At 43.6% G+C, this 23,513-nt stretch overlaps 1 protein-coding gene across 7 annotated transcripts in view; it reads right to left on the bottom strand.

Annotated features, from left to right (window-relative positions):
• The window catches only part of LOC124004769 (glycerophosphodiester phosphodiesterase domain-containing protein 5-like), a 116,014-nt gene that overhangs the window by 83,949 nt on the left and 8,552 nt on the right, over positions 1-23,513 (bottom strand). The window contains exon 1 of one of the 7 annotated variants that reach the window (XM_046313545.1): positions 21,999-22,173. The exons of the other annotated variants lie outside the window; for them this stretch is intronic. The gene's annotated coding sequence lies outside the window, so the exon portion shown is untranslated. Of the gene's footprint in view, positions 1-21,998; positions 22,174-23,513 lie in introns of those variants that run through there. 7 annotated transcript variants of the gene reach the window in all.

The raw sequence follows: 23,513 nt of genomic DNA, 5'->3' as shown, positions 1-23,513 counted from the left end.
AAGATTGGAAAGCTGCTGCGATCATCCCCTTCTTCAAAGGGGGATGCACTCTAGACCCAAACATACCTATATCTATCCTACCATGCCTTTCTAAAGTCTTCGAAAGCCAAGTTCACAAACAGATTACCGACCATCCCGAATCCCACTGTACCTTCTCTGCTATGCAATCCGGTTTCAGAGCTGGTCATGGGTGCACTTCAGCCACGCTCAAGGTCCTAAATGATATCATAACCGACATCGATAAGAGACATTGCTGTGCAGCCATATTCGTCGACCTGGCCAAGGCTTTCGACTGTCAATCACCACATTCTTATTGGCAGACTCAACAGCCTTTGTTTCTCAAATGATTGCCTCGTACACCAACTACTTCTCTGATAGAGTTCAGTGTGTCAAATGGGAGGGCCTGTTGTCCGGACCTCTGGCAGTCTCTATGGGGGTGCCACTGAGTTCAATTCTCAGGCCGACTCTCTTCTCTGTACACATCAATGATGTCGCTCTTGCTGCTGGTGATTCTTTGATCCACCTATACACAGACGACACCATTCTGTATACATCTGGCCCTTCTTTGGACACTGTGTTAACTAACCTCCAGACGAGCTTCAATGCCATTAAACTCTCCATGGCCTCCAACTGCTCTTAAATGCAAGTAAAACTAAATGCATGCTCTTCAAGCGATCGCTGCCAGCACCTGCCCTCCCGTCCAGCATCACCACCCTGGATGGTTCTCCGACCTTGAATATGTGAACAACTACAAATACCTAGGTGTTTGGCTAGACTGTAAACTCTCCTTCCAGACTCACATTAAGCATCTCCAATCCAGAATTAAATCTAGAATCAGCTTCCTATTTCGCAATAAAGCATCCTTCACTCATCCTACCGATCCTCGACATTGGCGATGTCATCTACAAAATAGCCTCCAACACTCTACTCACCAAAGCACCATATACTAACCACCACTGCAACCTGTACACTCTCGTTGGCTGGCCCTCGCTTCATACTTGTCGCCAAACCCACTGGCTCCAGGTCATCTACAAGTCTTTGCTAGGTAAGGCCCTGCCTTATCTCAGCTCACTGGTCACCATAGCCAGCACCCACCCGTAGCACACGCTCCAGCAGGTATATCTCACTGGTCACCCCCAAAGCCAATTCCTCCTTTGGCCGCCTTTCCTTCCAGTGCTCTGCTGCCAAAGACTGGAACAAACTGCAAAAATCACTGAAGCTGGAGACTCATATCTACCTCACTAGCTTTAAGCACCAGCAGTCATAGCAGCTCACAGATCACTGCACATCGCTCATCTGTAAATAGCCCATCCCCATACAGTATTTATTTATCTTGCTCCTTTGCACCCCAGTATCTCTACTTGCACATTCATCTTCTGCACATCTACCATTCCAGTGTTTAATTGCTATATTGTAATTACGTCGCCACCATGGCCTATTTATTGCCTTACTTCCCTTATCCTACCTCATTTGCACAAACTGTATATAGACTTTTTCTACTGTATTATTGACTGTATGTTTGTTTATTCCATGTGTAACTGTGTTGTATGTGTCGAACTGCTTGCTTTATCTTCGCCAGGTCACAGTTGTAAATGAGAACTTGTTCTCAACTAACCTACCTGGTTAAATGAAGGTGAAATAAATCAATAAAAATAGTGTATACTGGGGTATTTGGAAAAAGCCATAAGATGGTTGTTGTGCATTTGGTTTTCCAATTTAGTAGCTAAACTTGGCAAAAAAGGAAACGTCCCTTTTTCAGGACCCTGTCTTTCAAAGATAATTTGTAAATATCCAGATTACAATGAAGATCTGTGAAGGGTTTAAACACTGGTTCCCATGCTTGTTCAATGAACCATAAACAATTAATGAACATGCACCTGTGGAACGGTCGTTAGGACACTAACAGCTTGAAGACGGTAGGAAATTAAGGTCACATTTATGATAACTTAAGGACACTAAAGAGGCCTTTCTACTGACTGACACCAGCATGACAATGCCACCAGCCTTACTGCTCATTGTGTGTGTAAGGGCTAGAGCCACTCCCCCCAGAAATGTCCGGGAACTTACAGGTGCTTCATAGTAATGTGACAGATGAAATGAACGCAATGAGAGTGGGGTAACATCTCACAGCAAGAATTGGCAAATCTGGTGCAGTCCTTGAGGAGATGCCCTGCAGTACTTAATGAAGCTTGTGGCCACACCAGATACTGACTTACTTTTGATATTGATCCCCCTTTGTTCAGGGACACATTCAATTTCTGTTAGTCACGTGTCGGTGGAACTTGTTCAGTTTATGTCAGTTGTTGAATCTTATGTTCATACAAATATTTACACATGATAAGTTTGCTGAAAATAAACGCAGTTGACAGTGAGAGGATGTTTCTTTGCTTGCTGAGCTTAGTTAGCTATCTAGCTAAGTGATTAGCTTCTTCCAAAATCAAGCATTCACTTGGTAACAGCAGGGAATCCCCTACTGGCTAATATTTGTTTTGTGCGTAGAGCAAACAGAGTAGCATTTGATTTACTTGTATAGTTTAGGTAAGAAACATTTAGTTAGCATTCTCTATGGGATTATACATGTACTTGTTAGCATCGCTAACCTTCAGATTACAGAGCATCAGTGGACTTTGAAAACCGCTCCCTTTGTGTTCAATGCTGGCATTACCGAATATCCAGGTATGGCACAAGGACGGTATGAAGGGATGACAATCTGGATACCACCCAAGCAGAACAAGGGCGCCTGACGGAATAAGCCCATCTTATCTTGTGATACTGAAGGGTGACATGATGAAACTATAGACACGTTGATCTGTTTACCTTTTGGTGACACACACACACACACACACACACACACACACACACACACATTCAATAAAAGCATGTGAAATACAAGCAAGGTTGACAGAGTGGTGGTGGGTAATTTTAGTTGAACATGAGTTGATTTTACACTCAGTTACCCAATATTGTTCACCACTGAAAATGTGCAGTGTAGGTCCAACAAGTTTCCAGATATCCATGATCAAATTGGGAACATGAGACTGAGCACTGTCCTTAGTCAAGATAGAACTAATGACCCATTCTAGGCTACTTTAGGAGAACATCTGCAAAACTAGGGCATGTTAGTCTCCATTTTGTACTGGTCTAGACAGATATTATATAAGCAAAATCCTGAAAAATTAAAGATATTCAAATTAAATAATCCCAACAGTTCTTTTCAGCTAAAAGTTTAGAAAGGGAATAGGCCAACCGTAGATCAACGAGTGTGAATTCCACAAATGGACTATAAAATGCACAATTAGTTTTCAAGTGTTACCGTCATAGGCAGGCATCCAGTGAGGAGGAGACAGACTGCGAGATAGTTGTGGAATGAGATGTTGGTACATTCACTGTAACAGCAAGTGAGACATGAAGGAAAAATCATCTAAAAGGCATTGTCTTTTTGCCAGAAGGCACAGGAAACGTCACAGTTTTCCCTTGGCCATAATAACACTGAAGCAAGCAATGAAGAAAAATCTTAATTTCTTAAGATTTACAGTCACTGCGGTTTGCCTCATTAACAGATCCAACATTTGTAAGCACTGAATTTCCCCAGCTCTAAATTCTCAACAGAGATGCTGTACAGCATGAAAGGCAAGGCTGAGACTAAGCCACATTCATCATTCTGAAAAATGGGTCACTGGTAATCTAATTTCTAATGGACGTCTAATAACGCTTTGGTATTACAGAGAATGATGGGGGGGGGGGTGCCAAGGGGCCATTCATTTCAATTAAAATTAGTACAATGAATGAATAAAGGAACAGCTGTCACCCAGCTCATTGGGATCATGATGGAGCACCGGAAACCTGCCAGGACAGGTCAGCATAGGGATCCTGAAGGAGCACCAGAAGCCAGGAGGGGTACAGTAGAACTGGGTCAGATGCCATAAAGAGATCCTCCTCTCATTTTTTCATTAGAGAAAAAGGATATCTCAGAGGAAGTGCTCAGGCCCTGTCTCCTCTCATGGGCCAAGGAGAGGTGTGGTGAGATCTGTCGCAGGCAGGACACAGACAGGGGGAAAAGAGTTGAGTCAGACAGTTGGTAACACTGGGTTATACTGCATCCAGTGTGCATCTGGAATCAGAGCCCGAAGAGAAGGTGATTGATCAGATGATAATAGATTTTGGTAAATATAGCCTTCTCCTTGGAGAGTTAGAGGGAGGCATCACCTTCTGGGGACCAAAAGTATCAGTTACAACAGGTGTCCTGATTTATATTGCTGCTGACATATTCATTTTTTATTTTACATAGGCAGGCAAGGGAGATATGCTGTAATCCAGAATTATGTTCCACAGATTTTAAAGGATTACATATTAAGATAAAAATGTGAAAAGACACCATGTAAAGGAGATATTGCTTGGATACACAAGGCAGACTTTTGCATAATCACACGATACTTGGTTTCAAACAGTTTTGTTCTCCTTGATCAAACAGCCAATTAAAATCAGACTAGCATCAACAAGCAGTAGCGCTCTTTCAACCAGTCAGGTGGTGATTTATTTTATTTTTATTTATTTTACCTTTATTTAACCAGGTAGGCAAGTTGAGAACACGTTCTCATTTACAATTGCAACCTGGCCAAGATAAAGCAAAGCAGTTCGACAGAGTTACACATGGAGTAAAACAAACATACAGTCAATAATACAGTATAAACAAGTATATATACAATGTGAGCAAATGAGGTGAGAGGGGAGGTAAAGGCAAAAAGGCCATGGTGGCAAAGTAAATACAATATAGCAAGTAAAACACTGGAATGGTAGTTTTGCAATGGAAGAATGTGCAAAGTAGAAATAAAAAATAATGGGGTGCAAAGGAGCAAAATAAATAAATTAAATACAGTTGGGAAAGAGGTATTTGTTTGGGCTAAATTATAGGTGGCCTATGTACAGGTGTAGTAATCTGTGAGCTGCTCCGACAGTTGGTGCTTAAAGCTAGTGAGGGAGATAAGTGTTTCCAGTTTCAGAGATTTTTGTAGTTCGTTCCAGTCATTGGCAGCAGAGAACTGGAAGGAGAGGCGGCCAAAGAAAGAATTGGTTTTGGGGGTGACTAGAGAGATATACCTGCTGGAGCGTGTGCTACAGGTGGGAGATGCTATGGTGACCAGCGAGCTGAGATAAGGGGGTACTTTACCTAGCAGGGTCTTGTAGATGACATGGAGCCAGTGGGTTTGGCGACAAGTATGAAGCGAGGGCCAGCCAACGAGAGCGTACAGGTCGCAATGGTGGGTAGTATATGGGGCTTTGGTGACAAAACGGATTGCACTGTGATAGACTGCATCCAATTTGTTGAGTAGGGTATTGGAGGCTATTTTGTAAATGACATCGCCAAAGTCGAGGATTGGTGGGATGGTCAGTTTTACAAGGGTATGTTTGGCAGCATGAGTGAAGGATGCTTTGTTGCGAAATAGAAAGCCAATTCTAGATTTAACTTTGGATTGGAGATGTTTGATATGGGTCTGGAGGGAGAGTTTACAGTCTAACCAGACACCTAAGTATTTGTAGTTGTCCACATATTCTAAGTCAGAGCCATCCAGGGTAGTGATGTTGGACAGGCGGGTAGGTGCAGGTAGCGATCGGTTGAAGAACATGCATTTAGTTTTACTTGTATTTAAGAGCAATTGGAGGCCACGGAAGGAGAGTTATGGCATTGAAGCTTGCCTGGAGGGTTGTTAACACAGTGTCCAAAGAAGGGCCGGAAGTATACAGAATGGTGTCATCTGCGTAGAGGTGGATCAGAGACTCACCAGCAGCAAGAGCGACCTCGTTGATGTATACAGAGAAGAGAGTCGGTCCAAGAATTGAACCCTGTGGCACCCCCATAGAGATAGCAGGATAGCAGACCCTCCGATTTGACACACTGAACTCTATCAGAGAAGTAGTTGGTGAACCAGGCGAGGCAATCATTTGAGAAACCAAGGCTGTCGAGTCTGCCGATGAGGATGTGGTGATTGACAGTCAAAAGCCTTGGCCAGATCAATGAATACGGCTGCACAGTAATGTTTCTTATCGATGGCGGTTAAGATATCGTTTAGGACCTTGAGCGTGGCTGAGGTGCACCCATGACCAGCTCTGAAACTAGATTGCATGGCAGAGAAGGTATGGTGAGATTCGAAATGGTCGGTAATCTGTTTGTTGACTTGGCTTTCGAAGACCTTAGAAAGGCATGGTAGGATAGATATAGGTCTGTAGCAGTTTGGGTCAAGAGTGTCCCCCCCTTTGAAGAGGGGGATGACCGCAGCTGCTTTCCAATCTTTGGGAATCTCAGATGACACGAAAGAGAGGTTGAACAGGCTAGTAATAGGGGTGGCAACAATTTTGGCAGATAATTTTAGAAAGAAAGGGTCCAGATTGTCTAGCCCGGCTGATTTGTAAGGGTCCAGATTTTGCAGCTCTTTCAGAACATCAGCTGAATGGATTTGGGAGAAGGAGAAATGGGGAAGGCTTGGGCGAGTTGCTGTTGGGGGTGCAGTGCTGTTGACCGGGGTAGGAGTAGCCAGGTGGAAAGCATGGCCAGCCGTAGAAAAATGCTTATTGAAATTCTCAATTACGGTGAATTTATCAGTGGTGACAGTGTTTCCTATCTTCAGTGCAGTGGGCAGCTGGAAGGAGGTGTTCTTATTCTCCATGGACTTTACAGTGTCCCAGAACTTCTTTGAGTTAGTGTTGCAGGAAGCAAATTTCTGCTTGAAAAAGCTAGCCTTGGCTTTTCTAACTGCCTGTGTATAATGGTTTCTAGCTTCCCTGAACAGCAGCATATCACGGGGGCTGTTCGACGCTAATGCAGAATGCCATAGGATGTTTTTGTGTTGGTTAAGGGCAGTCAAGTCTGGGGAGAACCAAGGGCTATATATCTGTTCCTGGTTCTAAATTTCTTGAATGGGGCATGTTTATTTAAGATGGTTAGGAAGGCTTTTTTTAAATATCCAGGCATCCTCTACTGACGGGATGAGATCAATATCCTTCCAGGATACCCCGGCCAGGTCGATTAGAAAGGCCTGCTCGCTGAAGTGTTTCAGGGAGCGTTTTACAGTGATGAGTGGAGGTCTTTTGACCGCTGACCCATTACGGATGCATGCAATGAAGCAGTGATCGCTGAGATCTTGGTTGAAAACAGCAGAGGTGTGTTTGGAGGGCAAGTTAGTTAGGATGATATCTATGAGTGTGCCCGTGTTTAAGGCTTTGGGGAGGTACCTGGTAGGTTAATTGATAATTTGTGTGAGATTGAGGGCATCAAGTTTAGATTGTAGGATGGCTGGGGTGTTAAGCATGTTCCAGTTTAGGTCGCCTAGCAGCACGAGCTCTGAAGATAGATGGGGGGCAATCAGTTCACATATGGTGTCCAGAGCACAGCGGGGGGCAGAGGGTGGTCTATAGCAGGCGGCAACGGTGAGAGACTTGTTTTTAGAGAGGTGGATTTTTAAAAGTAGAAGTTCGAAAATGGTTTGGGTACAGACCTGGATAGTAGGACAGAACTCTGCAGGCTATCTTTGCAGTCTCAATTTCATTGAGTCATGCAGTCTCCGTAACAGTGAGCCTGTCATATGGGCACAATGTATGTTTGCAGATGCCTCGTCTCAGAGGTGAAAGCCTATGATTAAGGCTACCACAGAAACAGTGGAGGAGAGCAGCGCTAACCAACAGGATGCTGCTTAGAGACCTGATGAGTGGGGTTATAATCAAAAGACAACAGCAGGAGTTGGTTGCCATTAAGCAAAAGTGGTGATGTGGATGCCAGGCCAGATTAGTACAGTTTCCAAGTCACCCACACAACAGTTTAAATTGTCCAGAGTAAAGTGCAGCACATTCATTATTCCATGAGGCAACACATGCTAGAACACCCAAAACCACTAATTCCTTAATATTTACAGTTTTAAATAACACTAATATGGGAGAACAACATCATTTGTGAACAAATGTTTCATTTTGGCATTATAATAAGGTTGGCAGCAACATGAAAAATCACTGGAAATCTGTTGCAGCTCAAGTCTACTACACAATTGACAATGCAATGCTCTCTGGCTAGCTAGCTAGCAAACATACCTACATACAAAAATACCAAAGACAATTTCACCATGTAACTTAACTAGTTAGCTGTAAAATAGTCTAAACAAACTGCACTATTGATTTAGGAGTCTACAATCTCACCATGTTCAACCTGTAGATCGATGTTCCTCAGAAAGGAGTCTAACATTTGCAACGCAAATATACTTTTGAGTAGAGTGGCCAGACGTCCCCCTTTTCCCGGGGACAGTCCCCGTTTTTGGTGGTTTGTCCCCGGAAATGTCCCCGTTTAACTGTGCGTTAAAAACAGACTGCAAAGAGAAATAATATTTTATGTGGTAAGACCGAGCAGCAGAGCCTACCGGTTGGCGTCTCAATCACGTTTTGCTTGTTTTGTTCAGCAGAGGTGGCTGCTCGCTATATAGATGCTTTATAAGGTTTTAAATAGCTAATGTTAGTCGACAGGTTATGCTAGCTAAGTTATCTAGCTAGGTTAGCCAGCTACTGTCGTGGTAGCTAGGTTATAAATGTTCACATGTAAACATGCAGTGGAAGGGCTATTTGAAAATATGATCATATTAAATTAATGCACAATTAATTATGATAATATTTATTTGTAGATTACAATTAATGGTTTGACATTATAAGTAGTGTAAAAATATATTTTGACATTTTCATGGATAACATTAGCATAATGTTTTCTGTTAGAGTGGAGAGGAAGAAGACTGGCTAGGAATAAGAGTGAAAGAGAGGAGGAAAGATATTACAGAGCCTGCCAATTTATTATTGCAAACTATTTGTTTTAGATAAAATACAAAAATGAGGCAAGCAATGGGAATCTGTTAACCAAAGTAAATAGTACACTATTAGATATTTTATCTAATAGTGTACTATTTATTAATAAAGATTGGAGAAGGAAAAATTAACCTCCCTGGGATATGTGGGACGATAGCGTCCCACCTCGCCAACAGCCAGTGAAATTGCAGGGCGCCAAATTCAAAACAGAAATGCCATAATTAAAATTCCTCAAACATACAAGCATTATACACCATTTTAAAAGATAAACTTGTTGTAAATCCAGCCAGTGTCCGATTTCAAAAAGGCTTTACGACGAAAGCACACCAAACGATTACGTTAGGTCAGCACTTAGTCACAGAGAAACAAAGCCATTTTTCCAGCCAAAGAGAGGAGTCACAAAAAACAGAAATGGAGATAAAATTCATCACTAACCTTTGATGATCTTCGTCAGATGACACTCATAGGACTTCATGTTACACAATACATGCATGTTTTGTTCGATCAAGTTCATATTTATATCCAAAAATCTGTTTACATTGGCGCGTTACGTTCAGTAGTTCAAAAACATCCGGTGATTTTGCAGAGAGCCACATCAATTTACAGAAATACTCATAATAAACATTGCTAAAAATATACAAGTGTTATGCATGGAATTTTAGATCCACTTCTTAATGCAACCGCTGTATCAGATTTTTTAAAACTTTACAGAAAAAGTAAACCATGCAATAATCTGAGTACGGCGCTCAGACACAAAAACAAGCCATGCAGATACCCGCCATGTTGTGGAGTCAACAGAAGTCAGAAATATCATTCTAAATATTCACTTACCTTTGATGATCTTCATCATAATGCACTCCCAGGAATCCCAGTTCCACAATACATGTTTGATTTGTTCGATAAAGTCCATCATTTATGTCCAAATACCTCATTTTTGTTTGCATGTTTAGTACACAAATCCAAACTCCGGAGGCGCGGGCAGGTCCAGGCGAAAGATCATACGAAAAGTCATATTAGAGTTCGTAGAAACATGTCAAATGAAGTAGAGAATCAATCTTTAGGATGTTTTTATCATAAATCTTCAATAATGTTTCAACCGGAGAATTCCTTTGTCTGTAGAAATGCAATGGAACGCAGCTAACTCTCAAGGGAGCACGCAAGACTGAGCTCATGGCACTCTGCCAGACACCTGACTCAATCAGCTCTCATTACCCCCTCCTTCACAGTAGAAGCCTCAAACAAGGTGCTAAAGACTGTTGACATCTAGTGGATGCCTTAGGAAGTGCAATATGACCCCATAAACACTATATTCGATAGGCAATGACTTAAACTACAAACCTCAGATTTCCCACTTCCTGGTTGGATTTTTCAGGTTTTTGCCTGCTATATGAGTTCTGTTATACTCACAGACATCATTCAAACAGTTTTAGGAACTTCAGAGTGTTTTCTATCCAAATTCTAGCTTTTAGGTCTGAGTACCAGGCAGTTTACTCTGGGCACCTTTTTATCCAAGCTACTCAATACTGCCCCCCTGTCCCAAAGAAGTTAAGGGAGTAAAAAGTGTTAAGCGAGGAGTGTGGAAGAATGAGGTGGAAAGAAAGGTAAAGAGGAGGAAAGGAAAACAAGAGCAGGAAGACAAGTGGAGAAAGATTGGAGAAGAAAAATTGAGTAAGAAGAGTGAAGAGCAGACAGAAGGTACAATTTTTTTATTTTACCTTTATTTAACCAGGTAGGCTAGTTGAGAACAAGTTCTCATTTGCAACTGCGACCTGGCCAAGATAAAGCATAGCAGTGTGAACAGACAACACAGAGTTACACATGGAGTAAACAATTAACAAGTCAATAACACAGTAGAAAAAAAAGAGTATACATTGTGTGCAACAGGCATGAGGTAGGCGAATAATTACAATTTTGCAGATTAACACTGGAGTGATAAATGATCAGATGGTCATTTACAGGTAAGAGATATTGGTGTGCAAAAGAGCAGAAAAGTAAATAAATAAAAACAGTATGTTGATGAGGTAGGTAAAATTGGGCAGATGTTTGAAGTTGGTGAGGGAGATAAAAGTCTCCAACTTCAGCAATTTGTTCCAGTCACAGGCAGCAGAGAACTGGAACGAAAGGCAGCCAAATGAGGTGTTGGCTTTAGGGATGATCAGTGAGATACACCTGCTGGAGCGCGTGCTATGGGTGGGTGTTGCCATCGTGACCAATGAGCTGAGATAAGGCAGAGCTTTACCTAGCATGGACTTGTAGATGACCTGGAGCCAGTGGGTCTGGTGAAAGAATATGTAGCGAGGGCCAGCCAACTAGAGCATACAGGTCGCAGTGGTGGTTGGTATAATGTGCTTTAGTTACAAAACGGATGGCACTGTGATAAACTGCATCCAGTTTGCTGAGTAGAGTGTTGGAAGCAATTTTGTAGATGACATCGCCAAAGTCGATGATCGGTAGGATAGTCAATTTTAATAGGGTAAGTTTGGCGGTGTGAGTGAAGGAGGCTTTGTTGCGGAATAGAAAGCCGATTCTAGATTGGAGATGTTTGATATGAGTCTGGAAGGAGAGTTTGCAGTCTAGCCAGACACCTAGGTACTTATAGATGTCCACATATTCAAGGTCGGAGAACCATCCAGGGTGGTGATGCTGGTCAGGCGTGCGGGTGCAGGCAGCGAACAGTTGAAAAGCATGCATTTGGTTTTACTAGCGTTTAAGAGCAGTTGCAGGCCACGGAAGGAGTGTTGTATGGCATTTAAGCTCGTTTGGAGGTTAGATAGCACAGTGTCCAAGGACGGGCCGGAAGTATACAGAATGGTGTCGTCTGCGTAGAGGTGGATCAGGGAATCGCCCGCAGCAAGAGCAACATCATTGATATATACAGAGAAAAGAGTCGGCCCGAGAATTGAACCCTGTGGCACCCCCATTGAGACTGCCAGAGGACCGGACAGCATGCCCTCAGATTTGACACACTGGACTGTCTGCAAAGTAGTTGGTGAACCAGGTGATAGATCTTTCCAAGAAACGGAAATGCCATTTTAATGACAACATGAGAGAATTTCCATTTATACGCTCAGGTCAAGACGATAGAATGGTTAATCGCACCCTTTGTAATTCCGCTTTTTCAATTGGCAGCGGGGCAGGAACGGCAGTGGTAGAACATCAACAGACAAAAAAGCATAAAGCCTCTCTGATTGCCCGTGTTGGTATGCCCTCACACATTCTTCAAGAAGGTCGAGCCTTCCCAAGAAGAATATGATTTAGCTGTACAGGAGGGTCTTTGCATACCACACTATGCGACACAATCATAGTTACAGATCTAAGAACTGCACAGTACAACTGACACAAAAGCTTTATGAGCCGAAGTTTACATGTGCTAGGACAAAATGTGAAGCCATAGTGAGTAACATGTTAGCACCATGGACAACCTTTTTGGTAACACAGGACATAGACCAGGTTGAATTTGTGTCCCTGTCCATTGATGCGTCCAATCATGGACATGTAAAGCTGCTGCCAATAGTAGTCAGATATTGTAAGATATGGTGGCAACACATCTGTGAAAACAAAACTGCATGATTTTGTAGAATTGAATGGAGAAACAGCAGAGGAGATTGCTGTTGGTCATACAAAAATGTAATCTGCAAAACAAAGTTGTGGCACTCTGCCGACAACACAAATACCAACTTGGAGGATTGAATAGGCTGGGGAGAGTCAGTGTCCATACAAAAGTTTAAAATGCCCTGCAGCGGAGGTGATTGGCTTAGGTTGTCCTGCACACATCATACATAACACAGCCAGAACAGCTTTGGATATGATTCCCCTTGATGTTAAGTACCTGCTCAGAAAGATTTTCACCATCAGAGTAGAAAGACTGAGGAGCTTTTGTGAGTTTGTTGGCCAGGAGTACCATAACATTTTAGGACATAGCAATGTTCGCTGGCTGTCCATGCTCCCTGCTCTAGAAAGAGTGCTGAAAAGGTATGTGCCATTGAAATCCTTTTTTTTTCTGAAGACAAACGCCCTTTTGTCCTGCGAACAACGTTCGAAGATCCACTGACTGAACTTTGGCTGGTCTTTGTCCATGGAAACTTGACTGTATTCAGTGACATGATCAAGATGCTTGAATGCCAGGACTGCTGTGCTGTGGAGTCCGCTGCAATTCTGAGGAACATTGAGGCAAAATTGACAGCAAGATGTGATGACAACTTTATTCCAGTTTTGGTCAGAGGACTTCTGAGAGAGCTAGAGGGAAATGGAGCAATGTCTAAAGAGAGTGCTCTCAAAACATCCCAATCATTCTTCACTACGGCTGTGAACTACTTGCAAGCATGGGGAAAGCACACAGATAATCTAAAAGATTTACATTGTCTCCTTTTAAAAAGGCAAAACTCGGTGTGAAGAGATCCAGAAGGCAGCAGGCACACTGCAGGAAAAATGCCCCAATGTGACCATCAATGAGGATGCATTGTTTGACGAGGTTACTGGCCTGCAAGAGTTCCTAAAGGGGGTATCGCTTGAAGAATGGAAAACATCTGAGACACCGCTTAGTCAGAGATTGAAGTGGGTAACCACCGTGCTCAAAGAGAACGACATCCCACACACTAACCTGGCTAGATTAGAGTCATGTGCTTACCTAGAAGTAATGCACCAGTCGAGAGAGTGTTCTTCCAAATGAATGATATATGGACAGCAGCAAGAAATAGGTTCACTGTTCCTACCATCAAGGCCATGCTTATTGTGAAGACAAACTTAAAACCTCCCCTGCCAGGAGTTCATGGAGAAGCTGGCCAAAGAGAGCAATCCTGAAGATACATTATTCTGAGAAATATACAGATTAGGTTGGTATAAGTATATTATGTAGTTACCATAAGTATATTATGTAGTTACCAATATCATCATCATCTTATTTCTTTATTATCCTAAGTATTTCACATATACTATTGTCTGTTTAATCAATTTTGCTCAGGTTCTCTTCTGCTCTTATTCTACCCAGACTACCAGGACCACTGTTCAGATTGGACAGTTCTGTCTTGTCTGTAGTGTTTCTGTAATATAGTTGTTTTCTCTATCACAGTGTGCCTGTTAGACTAAATACATTTTTTGGTCCATTTAGATTGTATACAAAGAATATATAAAAAATGTTCAAGTTTTACTGTGACTTGATGTAGGTTTCTAAGTTTCCCATAAGGTTAACTTCTTGGTGACAGGGGGCAGTATTGAGTAGCTTGGATGAATAAGATTCCCAGAGTAAACTGCCTGCTACTCTGTCCCAGATGCTAATATATGAATATTATTAGTAGTATTGGATAGAAAACACTCTGAAGTTTCTAAAACTGTTTGAATGATGTGTGTGAGTATAACAGAACTCCTATGGCAGGTGAAAAGCTGAGAAAAATCCAACCAGGAAGTGGGAAATCTGAGGTTTGTAGTTTTTCAACTCTTTGCCATTCCAATATACAGTGTAAATGGGGTCATATTGCACTTCCTAAGGCTTCCACTAGATGTTAGTCTTTAGAACTTTGTTTCAGACTTTTACTATGAAGGGGGAGAGAATGAGAGGGGATTGAGCCAGGTGTCTGGCAGAGTGCCACAGACTCGTGACGCACGGTCACGAAAGAGTTAGCTCTCGTTCCATTGCTTTTCTACAGACATGGGAATTCTCCGGTTGGAACATTATTGAAAATTTATGATAAAAACATCCTAAAGATTGATTCTATACTTAGTTTGACACGTTTCTATACTTAGTTTGACACGTTTCTACGGGCTGTAACGGAACTATTTGAACTTTTCGTCCGACGTTCGGCTGGATTTGTTTACCAAACGCCCTAACAAAAGAAACTATTTGGACATAAATTATGAACTTTATCGAACAAATCAAACATTTGTGGAACAGGGATTCCTGGGAGTGGATTCTGATGAAGATCAAAGGTAAGTGAATACTTATAATGCTATTTCTGACTAATGTTGACTACACAATATGGCGGATTTTATTTTTTTTAAATCTGACACAGCGGTTGCATTAAGGAGAAGTATCTCTAATTCCATGTATAACACTTGTATTTTCATCAACATTTATGATGAGTATTTCTGTAAATTGATGTGGCTCTCTGCAAAATCACTGCATGTTTTAGAACTACTGAACATAACGCACCAATGTAAAATTAGATTTTTGATATAAATATGAACTTGATCGAACAAAACATACAAGTATTGTGTAACATGAAGTCCTATGAGTGTCATCTGATGAAGATCATCAAAGGTTAGTGATTAATTTCTCTCTCTATTTCTGCTTTTTGTAACTCCTCTCTTTGGCTGGACTTGGTGGTGACTGGCTGGCACATTTGTGGTGCTTTCGCTGTAAAGTCTTTTGAAATCAGACATTGCGGCTGGATTAATGAGAATTATCTTTAAAATGGTGTAAAATTCTTGTATGCTTGGAATTTTAATTATGAGATTTTGTTTTGAATTTGGCATCCTGTACGTTCACTGGCTGTTGGCGGGGTGGGATGCTACCGTCCCACAAATCCCAGAGAGTTTAAAAACAAATTAAGAAAACTAAAAACATGTATGACATGTATGACATGTATGATAGACATTTCCGCGATCTAAAAGTCATATTCCTATTAACCTCCAGTGTAGTGAGACTGACTTCATCACGGTTCTACGTCATACCTGCTGGATTTCTGCCTGCTTGAACACCAGTAACTCAGATACACATGAAATGACCCAGGGAATAGATAGATCATTACTCAGAGATGCACAAAAACAATATAATATTACAAATGGGTGAACCGTTCCATTAATAATCATTACCCTCAGGCCTTTTAGAGGATGTTGCTGCCTGCAGGCTTTTCTGAGACTGGAGGCCTTCCTCACCATCAACCTGGCCTGGTGTGATATGCGATACTGGCAGGCAATCTCCATGCAGAACAGAAGCAAGTCTGATGTGTTCTAACACTGTCCTGCAGACCTGTGGACAAGGCTGGCTGGCACCTGCCTCTATTGCTGCTTCTCTACTATACAAAAACTGACAGCAGGTGTAGGCCATCTGGGGATCCCTCCTCTCCACCGGAGTTTCATTTCAAGAAAGTCTGTCTTCTATAATTTTTTTGCAGTCTCAAGAACCTATGAAAGTATTTGAAAACATATGACTACAGTAGCAGCAGTTTGTGTGAGGGGATGTTCCGTGTGGTTGGTTTTTATAACACTTTTAGATAGAGGCTACCTAGCTAGAGCTATTACAGTGCACTAAAGGAGACTTAGTAATACTCTCATCACTCAGCCACGTAATTGTCTTTGTAAAATGACTTTAATGGACCATGAATTTTTAGGGATGAAATTAAATCCGAAATTATACTTATTTATGGATACTGAAGACATACTAGATAGTGGAATGGAGAGAGATATCATTAATTATGCTATGGTCCATTTGATAAAACTGCGAATTATATAGCAATTCGTAATGTATAATTGCAACAATTTGCCCAGCTGCTCCAGGACAGACGCAGTAGGCCTACTGTTTGGTAAGAACTCTTTACAATTCCCGATACGCTCTTCCCAACGGGGCGATTCGCCTCTCATTTTGACCTCTCCCCACACAGCTGGGGATTCTTAGCTAACAAATCACATGGATGCCTGCTCTTTTACAACAAAAAAGGCCCTTGGTTATGCCAGCAGAGAATCTCTGTCAAAGACTGTAGAGATGTAACTCGGTGGCATGGTTATACCTCCACATGAAAAATGACCCCAGAAAATATTTCCCTTTTAACTGCCTCTAGTTTGTTGGCTGAAGCAGCTTCTCAGATGAAGGAGCAACAGAACCAGGCCCTCTGTCTGAACAAACAGTGCTTTGACTGGCCGATCTCATGTTGCATACACTTCCACCTGGTGCGCTTCCTCAAACCTTGTCCCGTCTGCCTCACACAATGTTCCCCGTATCATGCTGGTGTTGCCTGCTCAGTATTAAAACAATGGCTCAGCTCTCCCTCCCAGTCTGTCCGGCAGGTCGACATAGGCCTGTGAAAGTAATTCTGGTGTTGGCTCCTAATCATAGGTGCTGATACAGTGGCCTGGAAAGGAAACTGCTGACAAAGGCCTCTGTGGCATGCAGACACAGGAGGAACTATTGTTGAGTTGTGTGAACGAACAAACACCATCGCCACTCTCATTAACTCATTGTGTGCTCTACAGAACAGCCCGTGTTTTACTGTACTGAACGTAGACAGTATCCAGGCAGGTGCCATCTGTATGGATGGGCAATAGATGGTTGGTCGGTACGGTAGCCATCTGTCTGTTCTTGGCATCACACAGAGCTATGTCCTCTATCAGGGGACTGATCTGTGCCAGGTGACGTTCTCCTCGCAGAGTTGAGGTAGACAGTCAGACAAGCCCAGCCTGTTAAGCAGTCCTTCTCCTTGAAAATCTCTTTCCCATATAGAGAGAGCTGGGGCGCTACTGACCCTTTTAATCATTGGAAGGTTAGTTTCATACTTGTTTTACAGGATAAACATTTGTGTCCGCAAAGAGAAGGAACACTGCTGGCTCTGACTCACCATATGGTTAGACTAGTGTTGCCTTTCACCGTGGGGGTATAAATATGACATAATTGGGTGCCTCTTGCTTTGAGTCTCTATGGAGACTAAGTAAACATGTCAATTAGTGATGGGGGAGGGGGGGGGAATCTATACAGATACATGTCAGGATATTATTTTTGACAATATATTGTATTGATGATATCAAATATTATTTTTGCGCTAGTTCGCTATACCTGCACCAAATCTCCAGTATTTTGTCCTTCATAGCCTTTTCTCTATCTTCTTTAGAAATAGGGAGCCAAATTTGTTTTCAGCAATTTTATTTCCATGACTGATCAAACATTCTCTTATGGCTCTCTTGTCCTTCTGCAGCAGATAGGTGAGTAAAATGTTTTGAACATCGAAACACAAAATCAGTAACGAATTGCAATACATACAGAAAACGAGATGAGCGTGAGAATAGCAATACATATCATATTGTGATATCGTATCGTCCCTGGCAATTCCCAGCCCTTATGCCAATGTTCAAAGAAGATTTATTTGCTAGCAATAAGCGGGGTAAAATCCTTACTGATCTAATCAAGTAAGGGAATCAGCATGCTTCAGTACAGCTGGCGCCTCAGCTAGTGCGCATACTCCCTTAAAAAGACCTAGACTTGAAAAATGAGGGAAAAGTGGCAATAGTACCGTTTGTCCATTTTGAGATGCTGCAGCCAGTATACACTTTCCTCAAACTCAAGAAATCATCCAATGGTATTGAGTATACTACCTCAGAGGCTTCATCAATAAGTGCATCGATGACGTCTTCTCCACAGTGACCGTACGTACATGTTAGGGATGCGAGATATAGCAATCGGTAAGCATATCGGAATTGGACGATATTAGCTACAAATGCCAACATCTGCATCGGCACGATGTTAAGTTTTGCACATCGGCGTTAAACGTATGTCAAAGCTGACATGCATACCTATATAATGTAGGTAGATGACAAGAAAAATACAGTGCTACACAGACCAAAAGCAGAAAAACACTAAGCACACACTTCCAACAACTGAAAAAGTTCAAGTCGAGCAGTCATTTGAAAGAGTAAGAACATTTCAGCGAAACACCTCAAAGGCAAAATCCATTAACACCAAGAATGAAATTCATTGCTCTTAACAATCAACCGTTCTCTGTCGTGGATGATGTTGGCTTTTGCCGACTGGTCGAGTACGTCAAGCCTCGGTACACACTGCCAAGTAGGCGCTATTTTTCCAGATGTTGCCTTACTGGAGTTAAAGTAGTGTTGAAACGCATATCCCTGAGCTACTTACTATGGACGTCACTGCTATTAGCTTCACGACTGACATTTGGACCAGCGATGTCAGCCCCACGAGCATCCCGAATCTGACAGCACAGTGGGTCGATAACGATTTCATACTGAGGAAAGCAGTATTGCATGCTCAAGAATGTGCTGGTTCTCATACCGCTGCTGCCATTTCAATGGCATTTGAGAACATGAATACACTCCTAGCTACATTTGAACAACTCACTTGAGAAATAAGCTCATCTACTGTGTACGCATTGAAATGCCTGCTCAACATTACTGCCGACACAGAAGGTGGGGTTAAAACTTGCAAAAGTACTTGAGGCTATGAACAAGCGATTTGGTGGCATTCTCTCCGAGACACTTTACGGTGTCGCCGCCATGCTCGATGCTAGGTACAAGGACCGCTACTTCGATGCAGACAAGAAACAGGGTTTGCGTAAAATATTACAGACACAGCTGGACAAAATGGAAAAGGACACTAAAAAACAGTGCACACCGAGGAGGAGAGGCCACAGACAGACAGAGCTGAAACTTCAAGGCTTGACATGTACTGTGTGATTAAATTCTGGTTGAGACTGAACAAATTAACAACGAAACAGCACAGCAAGTAAGTGATTAGTAAAACATAATGTGGACAAAATAACTTTTTGGTCAGTGTGTGTATGTGTGTGTATTTCAACTATTTCAAATCAAATCAAATCTATTTAACTGTACTAGAATGATTAAAATATCAGTATAGTTGTTTTTGGCAAGGAAAATATTGTATATCGGTATCTGACAAAAATGCATTCCTAGTACATACTCCAACCAGACACCATGGAATACAGGCAACATTTGCAACGAATGAAAGGCTAGAGCTGCCGCTTTCAAGGAGCGGGACACTAATCCGGGTGCTTATAAGAAATTGCGCTAAGCCCTCAGTAGAACCACCAAACAGGTAAAGCATCAATACAAAACTAAGACTGAATCCTACTACACCAACTCTGACACTCATTGGATGTAAGCAGGGCTTGCAAACTATTACGGACTACAAAAGGGAAACCCAGCCGTGAGCTGCCCAGTGATGCAGCAAGACACCAGACAAGCTAAATGCATTCAAGGCAAGCTACATTGAAGCATGCATTTGAGTACCATCTGTTCCAGATGTAGCCGATGTGAGCAAGATCTTTAAACAGGTCAAAATTCACAAGGCCCAGACGGATTACCAGGACGTGTACTAAAAAGCATGCATTCACCAACTGGCAAGTGTCTTCACTGACATTTTCAACCTCTCCCTGACTGAGTCTGTAATACCAACATGTTTCAAGCAGATCACCATAGTCCCTGTGCACAAGAAAGTGAAGGTAACCTGCCTAAATGACTACCGTCCCGTAGCGCTCACGTCAATAGCCATGGAGTGGTTTGAAAGGCTGGTCATGGTTCAAATCACCATCATCCCAGAAACCCTAGACCCACTCCAACTCACATACCGCCCCAACACATCCACAGATCAATCGCATGCCCCACTGCCCGTTCCCACTTGGACAAAAGGAACACCTATGTGGGAATGCTGTTCATTGACTACAGCTCAGCGTTCAACACCATAACGCCCTCATAGCTCATCACTAAGCTAAGGAACCTGGGACTAAACACCTCCCTCTGCAACTGGATCCTGGACATCCTGACGGGCCGCCCCCAGGTGGTAAGGGTAGGCAACAACATCTGCCACGCTGATCCTCAACACTGGTGCCCCTCAGAGGTGCTTGCTTAGTCCCCTCCTGTACTCCCTGTTCCCCCACGACTGCCTGGCTAACCATGACTCAAACACCATCATTAACTTCGCTGACGACAACAGTGGTAGGCTTGATCACCAACGAGACAGCCTATAGGGAGGTCAGGGAGGTGTTGTGCCAACAACCTCTCCCTTAATGTGAGCAAGACAAAGGAGCTGATCTTGGACTACAGGAAAAGGAGGTCCGAACAGGCCCCCATTCACATCGACGGGGCTGTGGTCGAGCATTTCAAATTCCTTGGTGCCCACATCACGAACAAACTATCACGGTCCAAACACACTAAGATAGTTGTGAAGAGGGCACAACAGGAGACTGAAAAAAATTGGCATGGGTCCCCTGATCCTCAAAAGGTTCTACAGCTGCACCATCGAGAGCATCCTGACCGGTTGCATCACCACCCTGGTATGGTAAGTGCACGGCATCAGACCGTAAGACGCAACAGATAGTAGTGCGTATGGCCCAGTGCATCACTGGGGCCAAACTTCCTGCCATCCAGAATCTATATACTAGGCAGTGCCAGAGGCCCAAGAAAATAGTCAAAGTCTCCAGTCACAGTCAACTATTCTTTCTGCTACCGCACAACAAGCTTTAGGACCAAAAGGCTCCTTAACAGCTTCTACCCCAAAGCCACAAAACTGCTAAACAATTAATAAAATGGGCACCTGGACTATTTACATTGACCCCCCCCCCCTTTGTTTTTACACTGCTGCTACTGGCGGTTTATTACCTATGCATAGTAACTTCACCCCTACCTACATGTACACATTACCTTGAATAACCTGTATCTGTCAGGTATGCATAAATGGCTGCAAGGGAGTCAGGCGCAGGAGAGCACATAGGTAGCAAACAGAGCCTTTTATTTAGGCGAGCCAAAAGTACACGGCACAACAAACACGAAATACAATAATGAAACAGAAACAATACCACACAAAGACATGGGGAGAAAAAAAGAGGGTTAAATACACAACACATAACAAGGGAAATGAGATGAACCGGGTGTGTGGAAAAATGAGACAAAACAACTGGAAAATGGATCAGCGATGGCTAGAAGACCGGCGACATCTACCGCCAAACACCGCCTGAACAAGGAGAGGCATTGACTTCGGCAGAAGTTGTGAGTACGAACGCTGTTCTGGGTACGAACGCTGCCCACTCCCCCGGCCGGTCCTGGCAATAGGACCTCAGAAACCTACCCACATCCTGGTTTACTCTCTCCACCCGCCCATTACTCTCGGGGTGAAAACCTGAGGTAAGGCTGACCAAGACCCCCAGACGTTCCATGAACGCCTTCCAGACCCTTGAAGTGAACTGGGGACCTCGATCAGACACTATATCCTCAGGCACCCCGTAGTGCCAGAAGACGTGCGTAAATAAGGCTTCCGCAGTCTGTAGGGCCAGAGGGAGATCGGGCAGAGGGAGGAGACGGCAGGACTTAGAGAAACGATCCACAATGACCAGGATCGTGGTGTTTCCCTGTGATGGGGAAAGATCGGTCAGAAAAATTGATTGACAGGTGTGACTATGGCAGTTGTGGAACAGGTAGGGGGTGTAACTTACCTCTGGGTAGGTGCCTGGTAGCCTTACACTGGGCGCACACCAAGCAGGAGGAAACATAAACCCTCACATCCATAGCCAAAGTGGGCCACCAGTACTTCCCGGTCAGACAGCGCACCGTCCGACCGATGCCTGGATGACCAGAGGGTGACGTGTGGGCCCAATAGATCAGCCAGTCACGGACAGCAAACGAAAAGTACAGATAACCAGCAGGACACTGGAGGGGAGGGGGCTCTGTACGCAACGCCCGCGTCCAGCTCCCACACTACTGGCGTCACCAGGCAGGGAGTATGGGAGTGGGATCCATGGGCTGCTCCTCTGTGTCATACAGCCAGGACAGTGCATCTGCCTTCACGTTCTGGGAATCTGGTCTGTAAGAAAGTGTGAAAACAAAACGGGTGAAAACCATGGCCCACCTTGCCTGGCAAGGGTTCAGTCTCCTCGCCGTCCGGATGTACTCCAGATTGCGGTGGTCAGTCCAGATGAGAAAAGGGTGTTTAGCCCCCTCAAGCCAATGTCTCCAAGCCTTCAAAGCTTTGACAACAGCCAACAACTCACGGTCCCCCACATCATAGTTTTGCTCCGCCGGGGCTGAGCTTCCTCGAGAAGAAGGCACAGGGGCGGAGCTTCGGTGGCGTACCCGAGCACTGAGAGAGCACAGCTCCTATCCCAGCATTGGACGCATCCACCTCCACTATGAACGCCAAAGAGGGATCCGGCTGAGCCAGCACAAGAGCCGAGGTAAACAGAGCCCTCAGGTGACTAAAAGCACTATCCGCCTCAGCTGTCCACTGCAAGCGCACCGGGCCCCCCTTCATCAGTGAGATAATGGGAGCTGCTACCTGAACAAAACCTCAGATAAATCTCCGGTAGTAGTTGGCAAACCCTAAGAACCGCTGCACCTCCTTTACCGTGGTGGGAGTCGGCCAATTACGCACGGCTGCAATGTGGTCACTCTCCATCTCCACCCCTGATGTGGAAATGCGATACCCTATGAAGGAGATGGACTGTTGAAATAACAGGCATTTGTCAGCCTTGGTGTACAGGTCATGCTCCAAGTCGACCAAGCACCTTGTGCACCAGGGACACATGCTCGGCGCGTGTAGCGGAGTATATTAGAATGTCATCAATATACACCACCACACCCTGCCTGTGCAGGTCCCTGAAAATCTCATCTACAAAGGCTTGGGAGACTGATGGAGCATTCATCAACCCATACGACATGACAGTGGCCAGAGGTGGTACTGAAAGCCGTCTTCCACGCATCTCCCTCCCGGATACGCACCAGATTATAAGGTCTCCTGAGATCTAGTTTGGTGAAGAAGCGCACCCCGTGCATTGACTCAATCGCTGTGGCTATGAGCGGTAGCATGTAACTATACCTCACAGTTATCTGATTCAGACCCCGATAGTCAATATACGGGCACAGACCTCCCTCCTTCACAGAAAAGAAACTCAAGGAGGCGGGGGAAGGGGAGTACCGAATATATCCCTGACACAGGGATTCGGAGACATATG

Source organism: Oncorhynchus gorbuscha, linkage group LG19 (assembly GCF_021184085.1).
Source record: "Oncorhynchus gorbuscha isolate QuinsamMale2020 ecotype Even-year linkage group LG19, OgorEven_v1.0, whole genome shotgun sequence".
Lineage (NCBI taxonomy): Eukaryota > Metazoa > Chordata > Actinopteri > Salmoniformes > Salmonidae > Oncorhynchus > Oncorhynchus gorbuscha.
This window is presented reverse-complemented; position numbering and strand designations above follow the sequence as displayed.